General features: G+C 35.6%; 1 protein-coding gene across 14 annotated transcripts in view; it reads right to left on the bottom strand.

Annotated features, from left to right (window-relative positions):
- Zbtb20 (zinc finger and BTB domain containing 20) overlaps positions 1-23481 on the bottom strand; it is a 737287-nt gene that overhangs the window by 421730 nt on the left and 292076 nt on the right. For all 14 annotated transcript variants that reach the window (XM_031363901.1, XM_031363896.1, XM_031363926.1 and 11 more), the window contains one exon: positions 16438-16511. The gene's annotated coding sequence lies outside the window, so the exon portion shown is untranslated. The remainder of the gene's footprint in view (positions 1-16437; positions 16512-23481) is intronic.

Raw genomic sequence — 23481 nt, 5'->3', positions numbered from 1 at the left:
GAAAAAAAAAAAAGAAAATAGAGAAAATAAGAAGGAAGACACCCAAATTCCCATGATTCTTTTGAGGTACAGGGCATTCCAACAAACAAATCATTCATCTTTGGAACAACAAAACAATGAACCCAGACTACTAGGGCAAATGAAGGAATCATGTTCTAGCAAGTTTAAAAGGCTATAAGTCATTCAACAAATAAGAAAAAAAAATGGGGAAAATCAGTAATAAATGATGACTGTATTTTGTCCAATTTGAAAACAACAAATAGATAAAATGCAATAGTTGGAGAAAACAGTATCATGACTGGACATAAGGAAGAACATTATTTATTTACTATGTTCTTATTAACAGAGAACACTGTGTTAGACATAATATTTATCATTAAACTTAAAAACAAATAATAAAAGTTTATTTTAATAAAGAATTGACTTGTGATTATTGCACCCAATGGCAAATGTCTCAAGGCACTAAATACTGTTCTGGTCTTTCTCTCTGGGCACCTTCACTTGAGGAAGCATGAATTATATGAATTCCTGTGTGTTGTCTTTTCCATTTCCAGTCACTTCCAAATCTACTGAAGACATTCAAGTGTCAGGACTTCAGAGGCATTTCAATTTCCACCTGTGCTGTGCTAACCAGTAAATTACATCTTCACACTCACTATGTTTCATGGCTTTATTCACTTGTAACACTACATGTACTTTACTATTTGTAGGATATAATACCTATTTTGAGTATGAAATATAAATGGAGCTTTTAACAGTAATATGTAGGGGAAACTTGTTAATACTTCCATTCATCATCCTAACCCTATGCCAGCCTCCCTGAGGTCAGGAGACATTGTTTTCCTTTAATTACTTTCTATTAGTTCTATTATACCCAGGAAGTTTTGAGAGTAAGTATTTGAGTCCTAGAGTCTATCCTGATTGCTCTAGTTACATATACAATTTTTAAAATACAGCATTCAATGTTTAAGAGACAAGCATTTTAAAACCTATAAGAAGTTTTAACCTCTTAATACAATAGTTGCTTGGCTCCTTTAACATAAATCAGGATCCTAAAGTACCTATAATATTCATAGTCAATATAGGAGGGTGAACTTTGTGACAAAATTCCACCACCTTGGAGTGGGGGTCAGTTGAATGGGAATTTAAAAATGAAGAGCAAAAGATTTTAGAAGAAAAAGATAATTTGGATTTCCTGTAAATGAATAAAAGGTTATTCTAAACATCTTAGCCATTGTGTTTCTAAGACATGAATTAATCAAAGCCTTAGGTGACCAGTTACTTTGTTAAAGTTTTTAATAAACACTTCTTGATTATGAACTGACATCTTCAAAGTAGATAGATTTATAGAATTCCCCCTTAATATAGACACATTAGACATTAAATAAAATACAGCTAAATTCTTTTTTTGAAAGCAACTTAGTGACTTTCAAAATAAAAATCTGTAAAAAAAAAATACAAGTGGAATTTACTGGAAAAAAATGTTCTACATCAATGCCTTGCTTACAGATTACTATACACTTTTCTTAATAAAATGGGATTCCATCAAATATATAGACGATAAAATTTCCCAGAGATTTATGATAAGCTAAGCCAATCCCTTATTTTACAAATTAAGAAATAACATGTGAGCATGTAGATAAAGGCTACTTTAAGGTTTTGACTGAGATAAAACGTCTATACATGAAGAATAAAAGAGAAAATCTGAATTAACACAAAGAATATTGGGGAGGGAGAGAGGAAGAGACAATTGCACTAAGCAGAACCACATCCTCTGATCTGCACCTTAGTTCTTCTGGACAAGTTAGTAACAACTATTTCAAAAAAATTATTAAAATCTAAACTTACAGGTAGCTTAACAGGTGTATATCATCTTAAACAACCATTTACTTCCTGTATTTTAACATAATAATTGTCCATTTGTTTATATTAAATATGAACTCTTATTTCCTGAGCATGTGTAAATTGAAATGTGTGTAAAGGGAAATGGGATGATGATTATTTACTCATTTAAATCTGCTTTAAAATGAAGTTTATTTCTAGAAACAGAGAAAACATAAAGGCTTTGGAGAAATCATCTAAATATAAATTGTAGTTTAGAGACTTGGCATAAGGATTATGTGTACTGTTTAAAAGCTTGTGGATCAGACTTAAAGAGACTAAATCTTGACTTTGTCACATATGTTAATATTGGACATTTCCCTCCCTTTCAGGACTGGAGAGTTGGCTCTGTAGTTTACATTGCAAACTATTCTTGTGGAGGATTTGAGTTTTGTTCCCTGCACCTACAACTGCTTGTAATCCCAGCTTCAGGGGCATTGTATGCTTCTGAACAACTCAGGCAACCACATACAGATACCAACATACAGATGCATAAACACATACACGTAATAAAAATACATCTTTCAAAGATTTTCCTCTCTGTCCCTCAGTTTACCCACCAAAAGAATTAATGTGAAGACAGTCAATGCAATTTCGCACATAACTCTTAGAGCAGGGCCTGATACATAGAAATCAATAAATGTTAGCTGTCACTACTAATATAGACAAGTATGTTAACTATTTCAGAGGTAAAATTTTCTAATTTAAAAGACTTGAAAAATTGTCTTCTAATGTACTATTAAATTAATTTATACTAATATTCTGTCATAGTATAAATAAAAAAAAGGATGTGAGAAATAGATCTCATTTGGCTTTCTTATAGATTTGAGTCTGAAATTGCTATCATTTAAAACTGCACATGGTAGCACACAATTCAAGCTCCAGGACTGGGCCACCTAGTCAACAGACTGAGTGCAGCATGGGCTATATGTAGCAAGACATTGTTACTATCTCAGAAGAAGGGAAGGGGGAGAATAACAAACTGGAGGAAGAGGGAGAGGAAGTAGAGAAAGAGAAAAAAAAACTAGAAAAAAAGCAAACACCAAATGGGTATAAGCTCAAATGCTAGTCAATTCTGGCTTAAAGCAACTGAAGATGGCTTCTAAGAGGCACAAGGACTGATATGTTCATATTCCAAACTGGGATACACTATGGATACTATCTCAAAACAAACCAAGGCAGAGAAGAAAACAAGGAAGGATAATACCCTTGTCAGCAGGTACATTAATTTTTCATTTAGAGAACATGAGAGAATATTCAGAGAGGAAAATGAAGGTTTTGACTCTGTAGAAAGCAGAGGCCTACTGATGTGCCCCTACCCAGTATCTTAGCCACTGACCCACTGCTATGTAAGAATTTGTCTATAGAGTCCTTTTGTCCTGTTATCCTGATATCTACCTCAGAACAAAAATCATCCCATTAATTATTACTCAATAAATTGTTCAGGAGAATGCATTGTATGAATACCTGAAGTAGTTAATTAATAACAGTGGCTACATTGGAAATGCTAATCAGCAATGCTCAAAAGAACAGTAGCTAAGAGTTTCACAGGCATGCCTATTCAGTTGCAAACAGTTGTAGGTGAACTGATAGTACTGGAAACGGATTTCTCATCTTTGAGCATGGGATACTGTAAGTACTTACATAAATATATATATATATATATATAGATAGATAGATAGATAGAGATAGACAAATTGACAGACAGACAGATAAACAGACCGACAGATAGACAGATAGATAGAAAGATAGAGATGGAAAGATAGTTAGATATGGATATGTATATATACCACATATATTATCCATATATATGTATATATAATTTGAAACATATGTAAGTTATTATTTTCTTTCAACAATTTTCTGTTTTAGTACACCAATATTTATCTTGAATGGTATTTTGCAAAGCATAGGAACAAAGTGCAATGTGGGACAGGTAGAACTAAATAAACCACTGAAAATTCTGAAAGCAAATTTAGTCCAAAGAGTCCTCAATAATGTGTTGTGGGAGATCATTAGAGAAGAAGCAATTACTCATAGCTGGGGGAATGAATGTAATTTTAGTAGAAGGCAATATCTAAGCAAGGTCTTGATGCAAATACTTTATCTCTGTGAAAATAGCATTATACCCTTAATGTGAAAATTGGCTGATATGCAGAGATAAGTGGAATGATCTGTGGATGGGTGACATACACATCAAAGGCATGCCCTCTCCTGATAGATTTGAAAGGCCTACTATTAGTTGATGCATATGGCCCTGTAATAACACTCAGCCCAATAAATAAAATAATAATTCCCCTTACAGATTCATTCATTTGTGAATATCTATTTATGCATTCATTCCTTCGAATTAATTTGAGACCTCTTTAGTATAAGATTCTGAACTGTGCTGAGTACACTGGATACTATGGGGATCAAGACAGAATCGGCTCTGCACCCAAGAAAGTATACAGTCTAATTAGTAATGCCACAGTGATAAACAATTATGTTAAGTGAAATACTAGATGTTATGAGAACAAATCATTGTAACACATTTATTCTTAAAGCTGTTACAAAAGTATGGCAGAACTATACTTGCACAGAAATAAAACACCAATGGCATATGTTGACCTTAAATTTCATTGATCCATTCTTGTTTATTTATAGTAGTCTGGTGCACATGGGTCTTACTCATCCTATATGCTATTAAATTTTGCCTTTTAAACTACATGTTTAATTCTAGATGTACCAAAAACAAATACATCTTGTTAATTTCTTTTAAAGTAAACATCACTGCATCTTTTCCTGTTCTAGTATTTCTTTTTATGTCAAGATACATTTTCATTATAAATGACAGTAAGATAGGGAAGATGATGTGCTAAAAAGGTTTTATAAAAACAGGAGTGTTTTCTTTTGTGAGATTAACTCTACAGGTCTAAAAAGAGTAAGATCTTGTTTGGACCAGTAAATTGAGCAAACATAAGAGAGGAGTCACACAGGAACCAATTACAGGCAACACCAATTCTTGCCATTTTAATAAGTCAAGGTTAGAAATAGTCCTTTAATTGTGACACTTTTGAAAATTTTCCTAGAAATTATCAGCTATACAGTAGATCTTTTTAGGAAACTAAGACTTCTATATTTTATTTCTGCAGAAAATAGGTTTTTCTTTATTCTAACTCTTAGGGAGAAATAAAATGGTGTGGGATTAAAAAAAAAAAAAAATGAGTTGCGCTTCCAGTCCAGGCTGGTGCCCTGAGCAGATCTTAGGTGCAAATTCTGCAGCCAGTCTCACAACATCCAAATGAAGCTCCACTCCCAGGCGCTCTAATTCACCCAGGATCATATGATCAGAGGTGAGGAGGACACAACATCTGTCCCAACACCAGGAGTAACTGGGAGCAGGAGACACAGGCATTCAGGAACTTCACTAGACCAGTGGCACGGGTTCCTTCAGGTCTGTAATGGTGCCCTGGAGACCTTGGGCACAAACTCCACAGCCAGTCCTACAACACCCAGAAGAAATTCCACTCCCAGGCACTCTAACACACCCAGGATCTCAGGAGCTAGGTCACACCAGGATCTCAGGGTCCCTGAGACAGCTTAACTCCCAAGAGCTCTGACACACCCACAATGTCAGGATCACAGGATCCCAGGATCACAGGATCCCAGAGACAGCTTGACTCTGAGGAGTTCTGACACAACCAGGATCACAAGAAGGACAAGCTACAGTCAGATATAGCCAGGGCAGGTAGCACTAGAGATAACCAGATGGCAGGAGGCAAGCATAAGAACAGAAGCAAAAGAAATCAAGATTACTTAGCATCATCAGAACTCAATTCTCCCACCATCGCAAGTCCTGGACATACCATTATACCAGAAAAGCAAGATTCAGATATAAAATCACTTCTCATGATGATGATACAGGACTTTCAGAAGGACATAAATAACTACATCAGAGAAATATAGAAAAACACAGGTAAACAGCTAGAAGTCCTTAAAGGGGAAACACAAAAATGCCTTAAAGAACTACAGGAAAACACAATCAAACAAGTGAAGGAAATGAACAAAACCATCCAGGATCTAAAAATGGAACTAGAAACAATAAAGAAATCACAAAGGGAGACAACCTGGAATTAGAAAACCTAGGAAAAATCAGGAGTCATAGATGCTAGCAACAACAACAGAATACAAGAGATAGAAGAGAGAATCTCAGGGGCAGATAACATAAAAAACACTGACACCCAGTCAAAGAAAATGCAAAAAACTCCTAACCCAAAACATCCAGGAAATCCAGGACACAATAAGAAGGCCAAACCCAGGGATAATAGGTATAGAAGAGAGTGAAGACTCTCAATGTAACGGGTCAGTAAATATCTTCAATAAAATTATAGAAGAAAACTTCCCTTAACCTAAAGAAAGAGATGCCCATGAACATACAAGAAGCCCATCGAACTCCAAATAGTCTCCAAGAGAAATTCTTCCGTCACATAATAATAAAAACACCGAGTGCACTAAACAAAGAAAAAATTTTAAAAGCAGTAAGAAGAAAAGGTCAAGTAACATACAAAGGCAGGCCTATCAGAATTACACCAGAGACTATGAAAGCTAGAATATCCTGGACAGATTTCATACATACCCTATAAGATCACAAATGCCAGCCCAGGCTACTATACCCAGCAAAATTCTCAATTACCATAGATGGAGAAAACAAGATATTCTATGACAAAATAAAATTTACACAGTATCTTTCCACAAATCCAGCCCTACAAAGGATAATAGATGGAAAATACCAACATAAGGAGCAAAATTACACCCTAGAAGAAGCAAGAAAGTAATCTTCCAACAAACCCACACAAACCTAATCCCACCTCTTACAACAAAACAACAGGAAGTAACAATTACTTTTCCTTAATATTTTAATGTGAAAATTAATATTACCAACATATCCTAATCGATTGAAATCCAAAAATATGAGAAGTTAGAAATTTGTTGACTGTCATTGAATGGTTTCTCTAATTTGGTAATTGGAGAAATAGGTCCAATATTGTACAATTCATAAACACTTTCTGCTTATTTGTATGTGACAGTGTCTTGCTGTGTACCACATAATGGTTTTGAAATCATGCTTCTCCTATCTCAGCCTCTCTATTAGTAGTATTGTTTATTTTATGATTTTACACTATACTATGGTTTTCAGAACAGCTTACATATTTCAAAATTACTTATACAGCCAAAAGAAACATAGACAATTAATTTGGGAGATGGCTAGTAAGAGAACAACAAAGAGTGAGACTGAATGTTTTGCTTGATATTTATGATTATTGTATCAAGTTTGAAGAAGACACATCCAAAAGTCAAAGCAGCTGACAGTCCATTCACAGTCTGATGAACTCACAGAAACTATAGGTGGAATAGGGGTCTATTCAGGTCAGGGTTAAATAGCTGAGAAATAACCTTAGTAGGTTACTTGATAGTGCTAAATAAGACTTGTCCTAGAAAAACTATATGTCTCTAAAATATGTGCCCTTTTCTAAGTTATAGTTTGTATTGTTGGTTGGTTTATTTGAAATAAATTGCTGGATGGTTTATTTGAAATTTACTAAGACTTAATGACTTATTTGTTCTTAACATCTATAAAACACAGGGAAGTGACTATATGGTGTGATAGGTGTGTTAATTTGTTTGATTTTGGTACACTTAATAATATATTTATATGCAAAACATTACATCTTTAAATGGTGTATTTTTGTCATTTAAATCTCAATAGACAAATAAAAAATACTGAGAACACTCCCCAAATACAATGTTTATAAAAGAAAGAAGAGAAAGAAAGGAAGGAAGGAAAGAAGGGAGGGAGGAAGGAAGGAAGGAAAGAAGGAAGGAAGGAAGGAAGAAAAAAGGAAAACCAAGAAACCTACAATCCCACAGCTTGTAGAGCCTCCCTGCCCTGCGGTCTTCCCATCAGGCCTCTGTAAACATTGTAATAACCTCCCATGTGCTCTTCTAAACCTTGTGGACTACTGTACTTCATCATTCCACAAAGAGACCACTGTCTGTAACAAACAAACAAACAAACCAGCAACAAAACAAAACAAAAAGCCACTAGTTTTCATACAAAAATATGTATGTGAACATTTGTAGCAGTTCTATTCATAACTTCTCCAAATGGAAAACTGCGACTGCCTTTCACTAATGCTTGGATAAATATTTTGAGGTCTATCCTAACAGGGAAATGCTACTCAGCAATCTAAGGACAGAAACTGCTGACGTGTTTGACAATATGCTGAGTAAAGTAAGCCTTTCCATGCTAGATTTCACTTGCATAATAACTCCCATAATGACAAATCCACAGTGATAAGAAAAGGCCTGTAGGTCTCTGGGGTCAGTGGTGAGAGCAAATATGGAGATGAGCTTGGAGCTCTTTGGGGTAAAAGAACTGTTTTGTATCCTAAAAGTCATGGTGCTTACTGTGTGAATGAACACACGCAGAATTTCTTTCCTTTTTTTTTTTTTTTTTGGTTTTTTGAGACAGGGTTTCTCTGTGTAGACCTGGCTGTCTTGACCAGGCTGGCCTCGAACTCAAAAATCTGCCTGCCTCTGCCTCCCAAGTGCTGGGATTAAAGGTGTGCGCCACCACTGAAAGAACACTACATTAAGTGATTTCTGAAGTGAATATGAATACTAAAACATCTTTAGGAAACAAAAGGATCAGTTGATACCACATTGAACTTCTGAAGAAATATGAGGTTCAACTGGATCATGGGTCACCCCAGCAACAAGATAAGCCTGCTAAGATGGAAAACAGATGGACAGAGAGCTTCCATGCATTTCCATCAGGTGAAGAGAAATCTGCTTGAAACTATAGACTCTTGATGTTTGTTACAGTCATCATTGCTTGTGAATCAGGGATAATGCAAGGGTTGTAGTTCCTAAATACATCAGTCTCAGGAGCAAAGTAGAGACTGTTTTACAAACTACTAAATTACTATAAACCCCAACTCTTAATGCTTCTCCAGAGTATGCAGCTCAGCTGTGCTTCTAAACTATGCAATCACATTCCACTGTCATTAAAATTTCCAATGTGTTCCCCTTATGGTTAAAAAAAGTAACACAACATAAAACTTGCTAACTTAACTGTGTTTAGTTCTAAAGTGCAGTGCCATTAAGTATATTCTCTTTGTTATCCAACCATCCCAAATATCCATGTCCAGATTTTAAAACCTGTCTTGAATGAAATCTTTGTAACCATACATGGAACCACCCCTTCCTCAGTCCCAGTTCTCAGAAACCCATTCTCCCTCTCCTTGCTGTTAAATATGGGCTTGTTATATGTCATGAGCATGGAATCATCTACATTTGCCCTTGAGTGGCTGGCTCATATGCTGTGCATTTACTTAGCATGCTGTTTTCACTCTTCAGCCATGGTGTAGCATATGAGAGAATTTCCTTTCTGTTTAAAACTGAATGACATCCTAGATATGTATTACATTCTGCTTATCAGTTTGTCCACAAATGGAGCATTGGGTTGCTTCTACTTTCTGCCTACCAACTGTATTACCCAAACTTAAGGCATATTATAGGAAGACATCATTTACAATAGCTTAAGAGTGTGTCTTCTTATGTTTGGCCGATCACATTTCTGATCTAATTACTTCAGTAACAGGAACTTCTATGTTGATTATATGTTCTAGTTGGTCATTATCTAAGTGTGTTGGTGTGCATTCACATGAATACATATGTAAGGATACATAGAAATGTACTGTTTACAGTGAAAGTAAAACATACTAGCCTCTGTGGCAAAAAGAAGTCAATATTAACTGAATTTTAATAAGAATTTATTTCTCCAAAGGCATATCAGACAGCTAGATTCTACCATCCCTGATCAACTCAAGCAGAATATCTGGGTGTGGCAAAGGGATTTACTTTATCCATGTTGTAAGTATCTATCAGTATTTTACTCATGTTTAAGGCTGAAAACTATTTCAGAATATTCATTGGGCCTCCCTCCTTTATTCATCTGTTCACGGCCATCTAGGTTGCTTCATCATTTGTTATCAATTCTATAAGCCTATTAATAAAATGTAGACTTAAACATTGTTGGAAAACCCCAACATCATGGATCATAAAAAGCTGCAAAGATAATTGCTATGGTGGCTTTATGAATGTGTTGAATTATATATTCTCACTTTACAGTATTTAGATTTTTTATTAAACTATCTGCAGAAATATGATCTTATCTAAATACCTTTTTGAATATTTTTCTAGATAGAGTCTGTCTTACCAAGATATTATATACAGACAAGAATCTACAACAAAATGATGATGTACACAATTCCCTGAATAATACTTCTCACCTGAAAGAACACTACAGAGAACTACAGCTTTAGGCAAGCTGGCAAGTTTAGACACTTCCCCCTGAATTTTTAGGTAACACAATTGTCACATAGCCTAGATTTGGCCTTAACTGCTAATGGGTTGTTTTTGAGCCACCAGCATCTCTATTGAAAGGGATGACAACTAGCTCTCTAGAACCAAGAAGATCACTTACAGTAGGATGCCTGTAGAACCAGAATGAAACTGTTCTCCATACTTGCATACCCAAAGTCAGCTACCTTTCCCTGCCCTCTGCCCTTTTCTTATTTGGAAAAAAGGATGCTTTTCCTCGCTTCCTCCTTTCTCTATCCTGCTGTTTCCTTCTCCGAGCTTCCTTTCTCCTTCTTCCCCCCTTTTAAAAACAAAACCATAACTTGCCATATCATGGAAATGAAGCCTATGTTTTTATCATCAATTGTGGTCATTATGCTATGACCTACCTGTTTTAAATTAATATACACATGTCCTCTGTTCATGTAGGTGGGTTATTATTGAAAGGAAGTAGAATATGACCATTCTGAAATATAGTCCCTTAAATTATATAGTTCCTTCTTGCCTCATTCTGATTTGGATGATCTGATATTTCCCCTCGTGTTTGTTTATAGGGAACCTTTGATAGCTTAAAAGTTCTTTAGTAACAGATGTCCATTGTAACTAGTTAAACAATAAAATATTGAGGTAAAGTTTATAATAATTTTCTCCAAATCCTATATTGTGAATTCTGAGATACACCCAAGTAAAGAGCATGTAGGGATGTGTCTGTGCCCTTTCTTCATGGGAACATATATGCATAAAACACATTTATTTACAATAGTCACTACCCAAAATATTTGTTCTTTTCATTTCATAAACTGTGATCATCCTTGAAGGTCAGAATCTCTATACATTAATTACTGTTTGAATGTCTATGTAGTCTTTAATAATAGTCAACATATAGTTGAATTAATGAAATTATTACTTATTAAACTTACTTTGGCAAACAGAATTTTGACATAGGATGTCTAATACTTACTGAAGACTTAACCAGTGCCCTATCACTGAGTGAGAAAGAAAATTAGTACATGAGCTTCACTTCGTCCCCCTCAAGAAAATTAGTGCCTACTAAGAGTCTAAAAAGTTGTGGATCATGGTTGCAATGAGACATGGTGTCCTCTGTGTGTATGTGTGTGACTGTGTGTGTCTGTTTGTGACTCTATGTGTGTGTGACTGTGTGTGCTTGTGTCTGTCCCTCCAGAAAACTTGCTTTTAGAAATGTTTTTGCTTCCTTCTCACCTCCCTCCAGCCTCCCGTTTTCTCTTCTTCTATTATGGCAGTGCCCCTATATATATCCTCATCTGACTTCAAACTTACTATCTTATTGCCTCTAATTTCTGAGTTCTCAAATTCATTTCTCATGAAATCCTAGAAGATAAGATTACCTTTTCATTATCTTTCAGTGTTTATTGTTTTAAATTTTTATAATGTTTAACCTTTTCACACACACACACACACACACACACACACACACACACACACTCACTATAAAGTTCATCCTAAGAAGGAAAACCTAATAAACCAAATTTTATTTTTAGAATGTTTTAATTATTTCTTTTTATTGGTTTAATCACTATATTTCTCGTTGACTTCTCAAAGGCCTGTTTACATGGGATCCAAATTAATGGCATCATCTTTTGTGATATGACTGGGGTGTTAAGTATATACACATCATAAGTTAAAAAACTGTAGAGGTGGAACAGCCAGTCTTCTCAGCTCCCCATAATCAACCAAGGATGTATAAAGCCATTATGTTTCTTTGCAAACATAATAACATAATTCAATTTTAAAGGCAACCTCTCAACATCCCCCCCCTTTTTTTAGGAAGTATAGGAAAAAATGTGTTACAATTGCTATGTATAAGGTACAGAGTCATACTATATAGAACATAGAAAACTAAATAGTACTCAGAAGAATGGTCCTAGTATGGATGGGATAATGAGCAAGTCAGGCAGAGTGATGCACATTGGTAATCCTAGCATTTGGAACATTGAGGTAGGGGAATCAGGAGTTCAAGGTCAGCCTTGTCCAAACACAGAATTGGAAGACATCCTGTGACTACATGAGATCCTATCTCAAAAGCAGAAAGACAAACAAACAAACAAGTGGCCTCTATGTGAACGTTGATTCAAGCTTTCACATGGGTTTCTGAAACTAATTTATCTCAGCATGATACTCTGATGTGACAGAATTCAATGTGACAGTTTTATACAGAAAGGATATACTTTTGAAATACAACTTTACTTTCTTAGCATTTTTTTGCAGTTTTTAAAGATGTTTTGACCATTAAAAAAATAACAAGTTGTGTGATCACAGGAGCTGAGATGATACTAAAGTGCAACAGGTAAAAATACCAAGTAAGAGAGCCCCACAGAGTTTGGATTTTTTTAGGCCTGGTAGTGATACAAACTCACATATCAGTGTTATGTTTTTGTAAGTACTTAACTTTGTGGAGCTTGGTTTCTTTTTTGCTTTTCTTTTCTTTCTTTCTTTTTTTTTTATGAATAGTTGCAAGGATATAAGTAGCAACGACAACTTTCAAAAGTTATCTGGTACATTAAGTAAACAGACTGAGAGTAGCCTATGCTGTTCTTAGATCTGTTAACTGAGGCTTCTGCACAAAGTTGAAAGGGACATGGTGGGGACTGTGGTCATCTATTAGTTGATTTGTATATAGTAATGTGGCTGAGAATTAGGGCTCACAGATCCAGCATTCCCACATGGGCTACTAAGTAATTAATTGGATAGCTGTATAGTTAACTTTTTAACTGTGTAACTTAGATGTGAATCCTACACCTGAATTTTGCTCATCTCTCAAATAAGAAGACAAGAAAAAAAATCTTAAGGTTCTTGGCTGCTGTAGTGTTTTCCCATGGTGATATTATCTATCTGAATTATGACAGATAATTTCCATTTCTTTATATAATAACCTACTTTTATATGGCTTAATATTAACATTTCCTCTATTTATTGTTTTTAATTGAAAGGCTGATTTACAATATTATGAAAACAAACTTACCTCTGTTCTTGTTTAGTAGTGACTTCCTAGGACTCTAAGGTAATATGTTTTAAGACCATCTGACCTGTTCTTCAGTCTAGAAATTTAGTATTGCTGTAGAAAGTAACAATTTTCAAGGCTTTCATTGCTTCTAGACCACTGGTAATTGCATAAGATAAAATATACCACACTTAAAGATAAGGTTAAGGTTTAACAGGAAAAATACAGTCTAGGAGTAAAAAATTTTGTTTGACATATATTCTTTACTTATGTAAAGGCCATTGTAAAATATTTTAAAAGTGGATTAACTAGCAACAGGGTTTAAAAATCATTAACCACAAAGGAAATGAGCTTGGCTTTATCCCGGAAGGTTGTCAGCGTTCTCTGTTTATACATGTGGGAAATGTGTCCTACCTTAGGCCTACATTTCAGGAGGTCCAGGCTCTCCTCAAACTCAGAAATAATGCTTTAATGATGACTACAGTTAGATGTACCTCACCAACAACAGTGATTTAATCTTCTCTAAAGAAGAAGGGGAAGGCATGCATGTGATAAAACTGAACTGAGAACAAATCATAATAGGTCTAGGGTCAGATTCCAGGTAGAATAATAGAAAATTGACACTTCCCTCTTTGCACTGTGATATTACAGGATTAATAAAGGCAGTATGAAATAAGCTAGCATGGTAACAAATTCATTTTAAATTATTTAATTTTATTCTATTCCCCATACCCCAAAACTGTTCTCTACAGAAATGAGCCCTGACTTCAGCAACACCATTCACGCTGCTGGTAAGTCTAAATTCCACGTTCAGATTCCTGGCTTCATCCTCAAAACCATAAGCTCAATAACTATGGAAATTTCTAGTGGACCATCTTTGTCAATCACCATAATGAATATTAAGTGAACCAATAAATTTGTCTATAAAGGCTATGGGGCACAACCTAGAGTATAGTATCAAAATATGTAGAGATAGTGAAGTCTTGATAATATTTTCAGATTCCTGCTCTATTCATTAATTTTAGATTACTTGGTATACAGTAAGTCTCAAAGATTAATGAGATTTGTCCCCTAGAAAGCATTGATTCCACTGCTTGTAGATGAAGCCAGTAAGCCTCCACATCCAGGTGCTAGTCTTCTGCCAGGACTACATGCTTAAGAATGATCTGTCTTTGATGTCAATATGGTCTACACGCTTGAATGCACTACCTGTGCCTCAGCTTACTGATTTCAAATTGAGATGCCGTGACTTCCTTTTTTTTCTTTTTTCTTTCTTTGCTTTACATTCTTTATTGCTGTCATGTGTTATGACAGCCTGAGTTCTAAAGAATACTGTGATCTTATGGCCTTGAGAATTGGTTCTGATGTCTGACTAAGGAAAAGAGCATCTGCTCACAGCAATTTTCTAAGACTCTTCGTACACCAACATCCATGTTGCTACTTGCTTCATTTCTTCAAACACAGTCTACCATAGAGTCAACAGGAGAGATGGACATGGCCAATTACTCTCCATCTGGTGGTTTTACCTTTGAATCCAAATCTAGTACAAGAAAAATAATGCGGAATTTATGCAGAAAACACCCGAAGATTATGTCATGGACAAAATGGATATATGTGAATAGGTACTTTTCTTTTGGGTCAGAAAAGCAAGTAAGAAAAGACCAGGAGGCTGGACCTTGTCTGCTATGAACAGAAGCATAGTCTATAGCAAATTGTTTTCTTCATTATCCTTTTGCTAAGTGCTAGAACCTTTACCAGATACCTCTGTCCAGTAAGTAATCTCAGATTTCTGACTTTTATAACAGTTTTTAATTACACTGAGAGCATAGCTTTTTATGTGTGTGTGTTTATCCATTACAGTGATAAGTATTGGGGATTAAAAAAATGAATGCCCTCATTTTTTGAAACCTTAGTGTCTATAGGCTTGAACTGTGGCAATTACAACAAACTTACAAACCATTACTTATTTTTCAGTCTGGATTGGCAACAAAACCCAGTTGCCAAGGTACCCCAAGTTCAATTTATCTCAAAAACAAACAAATAAAAAAGAACTTAGGAGGACTCAGACAAAGGATGCAGACATGTAAACCCCACGTTTGACTTCAGACACTAATCAAAGTCTGTAGTGAAGGAAGTGAAATGAAGATGGAGGGAATGGTCTGGCCCTCTGTGAGGACCTGCATGGGAGAAACCAGGACACAGTAAGGACACCACATTCAGAATTCGCGTAGAAGACATGCTGCTTAAGACTGACACAAAACATCATGACTGCCAAACTTAGGAGGCACCAGAAACCTGATTTTATTACGAAAATGTTTATTTTGATCCAAAATACAAAAAAAACCTCTTTCCTTATAGTATTTCTCAACCTGAATTCAGCACTAAAATGATTTTCTTTCTCTCTCCCACCAACTATAAGCTTCTGTTTCCTACCCTGGGCATCTGAATCTTTTATTTGCTCCAGTTCTATTCACTGCCTGTTATTCAGACATTGAAATCCCAAATGTTAATTGTTCTTCCAAGTACATTGACAAAACAGCAGCTAAATAAGGGTAGAGCAGACTGTGGTAGACTCTGACGTGCATTTATGGAACAATGGGGCTCTGAGAGACAGCCTTGTAGCTCACGGGAAGACAGAAGATGTGCTATTTTGACTGTTTCGTAGCAGAATGGGGAACACACGCACACAAGGGAATTATGCATTTTACTTAGGCTTGCCCCAAATCTTCAGGCTATAGAATCCTGTGATGTCATCAGGAACTTTCCATTTCCATTGACACAAAGGCTAAAAATTTTTAGTGACATCACCAAAGAAATTGAAATTTACTTTGATTCAAAAGAATTCATTTACCTCTCAAGAGTTTGGTTTAAGAATACACAAATCTTTCCACACAGGATTTATGTCACCGTGCTGATGCACAGTGGGCGACACCCTCCCTAATAAAATTCAAACCTGCCAAAAGAAAGGTTTCATAATTTCGAGGGAATAAAAGAAGCCCTAAAATATTGAGCTCAATAACTTTTTTTTTTTAAGGAAATCATTTAAGGATATATTTCTTTGGGGATATTCAGATGTTCCCTCACAACTGGTTACTATGATAGCAGTGGTTTTGTTCCTTTGTGGGTTGGTCACAGAAACACAGAAGAAGGTAAAGGAAGCTCACACTTACAGGAACACAGTGCAGCCCAGTCTTTTGTTTTTAAGGTGCAGTGATTTCAGTCTCAAAATGTAACTTCAGGCAGTCTGAAAAGAAACAGGTTAAAATCTCTTTCAGTTATAATTGGTATTTCAGATTTAATTAAAAATTAAACTTTCATAATGTTTCCCCATCCAAAGCAATGCATTACCAGTCAAGCGGAGCTTTTTTATCCCTGTTAAAGGGGAAAAAGAAAGAGAGAGCAAGCAAGAAAGAGGAAAAAAAAACCCTTTTTCCAGAGTAGTTTCTAAATGAAAACAAACGAATCTTAAGATGAAACAAAGGTAATTCTGAAAAAAAAAAATCTCCATGCATGTTAAGGACTGCATTGTGGTATAGCTAGACATTTCCTACAGTAAATTTATTTACAATAAAAGTAATTTAGAGAAAAAATACATACTAAAGAAGAATTTTACAACCCAAACAATAGGGAAAACATTAAGATCATAGCACAATATGAGGACATCTATGGATTGAATATACATGTTAAAGGATAATTAAAACTACAAGAAATTAGAAAAAAAATGCTGATCTGTGGTTTCAAATGATTTACCTGTGGAGCAAGACTGCAAATTAGAGGTAAACCAATAGAGTTAGCAACATAAACTGCAAAATGGCTACCACAATGCATTATGGACAGGCTCTGCCCTACTTCACATCACACTGCACATTGTGTACCATGCTGTCACCAGTGCAATGTGGGAAGATCATAAGGATTGATTGAGACATCCTGGTTTAACTGTTTGCTTTTTTTAAAAACAAAACAAAACAAAAAAAACCCTTAATCTTCAAATTAAGAGTTCAGACATTCAGATGTCCAACTGTATCCCTCAACTTTGGGCTTAAAACATACTACTGTTTCTTTCAATCTTTTCTTCAAACATCATCATCTACAAGTACTAGTAATAAAAGAATCACATATATACTACATTAAGCATTCCTATTTTTAGCTTCATATAACTAACACATTAGTGTTTAGAAAAAGGTATTTTTAAATGTAAAATGGAGCTATTATAATCATCTTCCTTATTTTACTATACAACAGTATTTTTAATATATATTTGTTGCCCTGATTGTTGTAGGTTTATGTCTGAGCCTCACATAATGCAAAGTAATATTTTAATATTTCCACATATGAGATAATAATCATAAATCACCCCTGAAATTGCACCTATTATTAGAAAATGCATCTGGTTCTCACTTGCAAATCCTGTTTTCCTTTGAAATATATGGAAGAATAATTTGAGCAATGTGTCTATTTGATGTACATTTTAAATGTAAACTTGCTCATAATTCATACTAAATCCACCCATGAATGGGATTAGATTTTAGAAAAAAAAACCACTGACTAACTTACTAAACTTTCCCTCTGCTTCCCAAATGCCTGAATTAGACTAAAAATGCACCAGTGTAAAGACAGAAATTCTGGAGGCGTCACCAGGGACAACTGAATGAGAGGAGGGGAGAGCACACATATCCTTATAAGGCAACCAAACATTCATGAAAGACACTGACAAAAATAACTGTGCTCAAAAATTATATGGAATAACAATAACCCCTGATAAATGATTCAGAAACACAAAAAGTGTCCATTTGTAGACAAACCTGAATCCCACCTGGTATTGTTCTCTCCAACAAAATGTGGTCAGTGAAACAGACTCACTGTCTGCTTGGAGCAGAAAAGGTGAGCAGATTCAGATCGAATAGTCACACACAAACTATTTAACTGACAAGTAGCAGTTCAGTTCAGTCAGATTTCCAGCAGATGTGCAGTAAAGGAAACCATTCAAAATCATGAAGTCCTCTGTGAATAGTCAGCATGAAGTCATAACACCCTCCCTCCCTGTCCTCTGACTAGCTTTCTTCTCCATTTCTGCCTGTTTCTTCCTCTGTCTCTCTCCCTCACTCTGGTGAGGGTAATGAAGCTCAAAAATAACACCTTGTATCCTGTTGAGGGAAACTTGGTCACAACTATCCTTCCAGATGACAAACTCATTCTTAAATGTCTGTTTCTCCATCCAAAGAAAGCCGAGCAATGAGCAAACAGACACAGCCACACTTAAACTCCCAATACCACCACTTTTAATTGCTATGCTGCATTCATCACAAGGAGGGCTGAAGTTTATTTACATTATTCCTAACCTTACATAGGACCACAAATAAGCCTAATAACAGGACCGTTCTGTGGCACTCAGGCAAACGGCTGGGCAAAACAGATGGATCATGCTTTGCGCCAGGACTCAAAAAATAAAGTCGCCAACTCACTGTTGGCGACTACGTATCTTGGCCCAAAGATAGACCTGGAAGTGGGACCAGTTGTCTTTGATATGAATACTGCTCCTCTTCACTGCCACATGAACAAACCATTAGCTCTGTCAGTTAGCAGTAGGGTGCAATATTAGGTAGAAATTGCTTGAAGGCAGATCATTAAGGAAAGTGCAAAACTTAGAGGGCACACTGAGATTGGGGAGCAGAAAATCAGAACAGGGCATTATTACAGCCCTCCTCTCTCCTTTTCATCTTCCAACTTTCATGTTCACAACTGTACACGGAATCCATCTTAAAGATTCACCTATGAAGCTTATGTTGTAAATAAGAATTTCTCCTAGTATATCAGTTTCTAAACTCTTTTAAAAAATGAATCTTAGGCGATAGTGAAATGAACATTATTGGCAAACGTTCTAGGCAGAGTAAAACTATGAGGATTTAGAGAGTATAGCCAGTACGCAATGATACAGTGAGGTCACTGCAGACGAGAAGGTCCTGGAGAAGGGTGCTCTCCTCACACAGCCTTCAGTGAAGCAGCTTGGCACTTTGCACGAGATGCTCCGGACTCCAAGACACAGCAAATGAGGTATCTGACCCACTCTACAAGTCACAAGGCTACACACAAAGCTCTTAGTCAAACAAAAAAAAAACCACAAGGAGAGGTGAAACACCGTAGGTCCCAGCAGTGAACAGAACACAGGTGCCTTCTACCCACAGTCTACCTCCTTTTCAAATCCTCACAGAGATAGGGACTGAGATATCTGCTTAGGACTAGGCCACAAAGCTTCAGGGTAGAACATGAAGCACCCCAGCAAGAAGCTTTGTTAACTCAAGCACTTCTCTGAATGCTCTCCCAAGTACTCTGCTCTGATTTTATCTTTGCTTGGGTTATTTTTGCATGTTCAGTAAATCTTTTATGGCTTATTAACTTTGACACTGTACATACTTGACTCTTGAAAGACACAAGATGTGAGTGACTGTGGTCAGCACAGAATGTTAATAGAGAAATTTGTTTTTCAGTTGAATTTTCCTTTTGAAAAAAATCATTACGGAAAATTTCGAACACATGGCAAGTAAAACGCACAGTGAGTGAGTTGCATGCATGCGCTGCCCATGCACATATCCTCCACCTCGTTTCTTTGCCAGTTTTTCTTCTTCCAGATCATTTACAAGGCAATGCCAGATAACATATCACTCGCCCACAGAGGCTTTACTATGCATTCCTAAGAGATAACATTTTTATAAACATAACTGACTTTTCTCACACCTGAAATAAAACAATGCCTTAATGTTAGTAAATGTTCTGTTGATGTCAAATAATAGATGCCAAATAATACCAATTCTTCCAGATTATCTTTATTATTTTCCAAGAATACCATTCAGAATGTCAAACTACATGGCTGTGCCATGTGTCTTAAGTTTCTTTGGTCTCTGTCTTTTTTGTTTGTTTGTTTTTCATTATTTTCAGAGTTTTGAACAAGATCAAATATTTTGTGTTCTGTTACTGAACTAATACTCATTAATACTTCTTCATGAATAGACTATAATTATGACTTTCAACAATGCATACCGAAAGATTTATTATTATAATATTGGGTAGTACATGCTGTCAACATGACATGTAATTAAGGGTGGTAACCTTGGTTACTGGGCTAAGAGATATCTGCCATTTTGTAGTTTACATAAACACTTTTATCTTAGCACTATATAATAGCATAACTTATAGATCATATGTCTAACTTTCATTTCCTGTTTTTGTGACAGAAAACCCTGACACAATCAACTTAGAAAGAAAGGGTTTATTTAGCTTACAATTCCAAGTTACATTCCATCATCACAGGAAGCCAAGGGATCAAGGACCTGAAGTAGCTAGTCATAGTCCATTCACAGACAGGATCAAGGAATCAATACATGCATACCAACACTACAGTCACTCTAGACTGCACTAACCCTGGGTCCCAATCCAATCATGGAGCAGTCCAAATTCACAGTGAGTCTTTCAAACCCAGGCACCCAAATTCAGAAAATCCCTTACAGGAATGACCTCAGGATAACTTACTCTAGGGAATTTTTCATTGAGGATTTTTTCATTTCCAAGGTGATTTTACACTGTGTCAAAAACACAATCAAAACTACCCATAACAATGTATTTATCCTTACTATCAATAATTTTGAGTACATTCAGAGTGATTCAGTGATAAATACAGTTTGAGAAATTGTCACAATCCAGATTGCCTCCATATATTTCAGCTGCTGAATGGAATTTGTATAGTGCATCATATTTTTATGTCAATTTGTCAGCTGATATGCGTTAAGGCAGTTTCCATCTCTTGGCTATTATGAATAATACTATCATGAACATTAATAATGTGCAAGTCTTTGTATGGATATATATTTTTATTTCTCTTTGGATTGCACTGAGAAGTGGAATTGTTGGGCTCTCAGATTTCATTTCTTTTAATTGTTAAGAAATTTACAACATATTTGCAATGGAATATTCAATGTTGCATTCTCACTAGCTGTGTGGGATGGTTCTATTTCTCCACATCTTCAAGAATATTGTAAATGCCTTAAAAAAACAGTTATAACCATCACAGATATGAAATGGTATCTTCTGGTTTACGTTTACGTTCTAATTTTAATAACGTTGGGCATCTTTTCCTGTTCTTATGACACTTTCTATTTCATCTTCATTTATGATTTATAAAAAACAATAACAATTATGATACAATGATGACTAGTAAATCTATTCAAAATCTTGTGTCTTCTTATCTGTGTTTTATCATTTGATTTCTATCATGAAGCTCAGAAGTTCTTAATTTTGTTGAAGTTCAAGTTAGCAACTTATTCTTTTTCTGTAGGCACATTTTTATTGAAAATTTCATGCATTTCAAACTCATTCTCCATTTTCTTACTTCCAATTTCTCCCCTATTTCCTCCAACTTCATGTTTCTCCCTGCCCTCTGTGTGTGTGTGTGTGTACGCTTGTGTGTGCACGCCTGTGCTCACTCTCACGTGTGTTTCTGTTTTAAAACCCAAGAGTGTAATTAGTGCTGCTGTGTACCCAAGAGTGTCACCTTCTACTGGAGAGGGGTAGCTTTTCAGTGGCAGCATATTTGAAGAAGAGTTACTCAACCTTGTTCAGCAGCCATTAATTACCAAATAGATTCTTAGACAGGCATGGGACTTTTTGACTGGTATTTCTGCTTGCTTCATCTTTACAGGTGTTGTGCATGAAGTCATAGCCTCTGTGAGCTCATTTAGCAATTTTCCTCCCATGTTCAATAAATAATACCTCATTTCAAATGTCCACTATCTAGTGCTTACACTCATGCCCTCTATTCTTCAATTATCCCAGAATCTAGGGAGGAAAGTGTGTGCCACTGAGTGTAATACACTGAACAGCTTAGTACTCTATTAGTCACCACCTACTGCAAAAAGAAATTTCTTCAATGAGGACTGAGAGATACACTAATCTATGGGTATAAAGATGGCAACATAGGGGACAATTTAAAACAATGTTCATTTTGAAAAATAATAGTATTAGGTCTCCCCTATATCTATGACCTAGGCAGTCAGAAACTTTTGACCTACTGAACAATATCAAAAATGGATTCCATCTTGCAGAGTGAGTATTAAATCCACACCATTTATGGCACCATCACACCAATGGGCATAGCTTGCCAGTCCAATCATTACTAGGCTGTTATTCATTTTAAAATCAAGGTTTCAGTGGTATATCTAGGGACTCTTTTTGACACAAAGTCATAGAGATTTTCTTCTCTAACAACTTCAAGTTTCATAATTTTAGCTCTTGAATTTAGGTCCATGAGCTTATGTTTATAGATGGTGTGAGGTAAATGTCTACAATATTTAAGTAGTCACCTGGTCTTTGCAACTTACCTAGCAATGTCAAATTGTTTCGGTATCTCTGTAAAGCTATCTGACCAAATATCAAGTTTAATTTTCTGGGCTCTCAATTCACCCCATTGAAGTACAAGCAATTATCAGAGATTCTTCCTTGTTAGATTTTGAATAGTAAGTTTGAAGATAAGATATTGTATGTAATCTAATTTTGGTTCCTTTTTAATCAGTAATTTAAGTTTCATATCATTTTCAATGTTAGAATTAATTTATTAGTTTCTGAAAAAAATATTATTTTTGATGCTACTGCAAATGGAATTTTTGTAATTTCATTGTTGCTGGTATGCAAAAAGAAAACTGATTCTACAATGAACTTATATGTAGTTAATTTGCCAAACTCCCAATTAGTTCATAAGTGTGTTTATGTAATATATGTATATTAAGTAATATTCTTAATTTTCTATGTGCCATATTATATTATTACAAACAAAAATCATTTTTATGTTTCCTTTTCCACTGACTTCTGTTCCTTATGGCTTCTTTTCTTTCCCTTCCTTTCCCCCTTTCTCCCTTTCTTCCATATCGCATCCTTCTGAACACAAGTTTAGTATATCATCACATTCAAGAGGTCAAATATGACAGCCTTGCCTCTTTTCCATCTTTGCAGTGAGATTTCATCACTACTTTTATATTTTAGGGTTTTCATAGCCGTCCCCTTGAGGGTTAGAAGGCCCCTGTTCCTAGCTTGTTGATATTGCTATAACAAATAGAAGCTAGACTTTAAACATGTTCTCATGTGTCCATTTAGATGGAAAATTTATATCCCATGAATATGGTACAGTACATTGATTGACTGTGTGAAGAATCCTACTTGATCAGGTTGTA

This window comes from Mastomys coucha, unplaced genomic scaffold (genome assembly GCF_008632895.1).
Source record: "Mastomys coucha isolate ucsf_1 unplaced genomic scaffold, UCSF_Mcou_1 pScaffold12, whole genome shotgun sequence".
Taxonomy (NCBI): Eukaryota; Metazoa; Chordata; class Mammalia; order Rodentia; family Muridae; genus Mastomys; species Mastomys coucha.
Note: the sequence above shows the minus strand (reverse complement) of the source record. Positions and strands in the feature narration are given on the sequence as shown.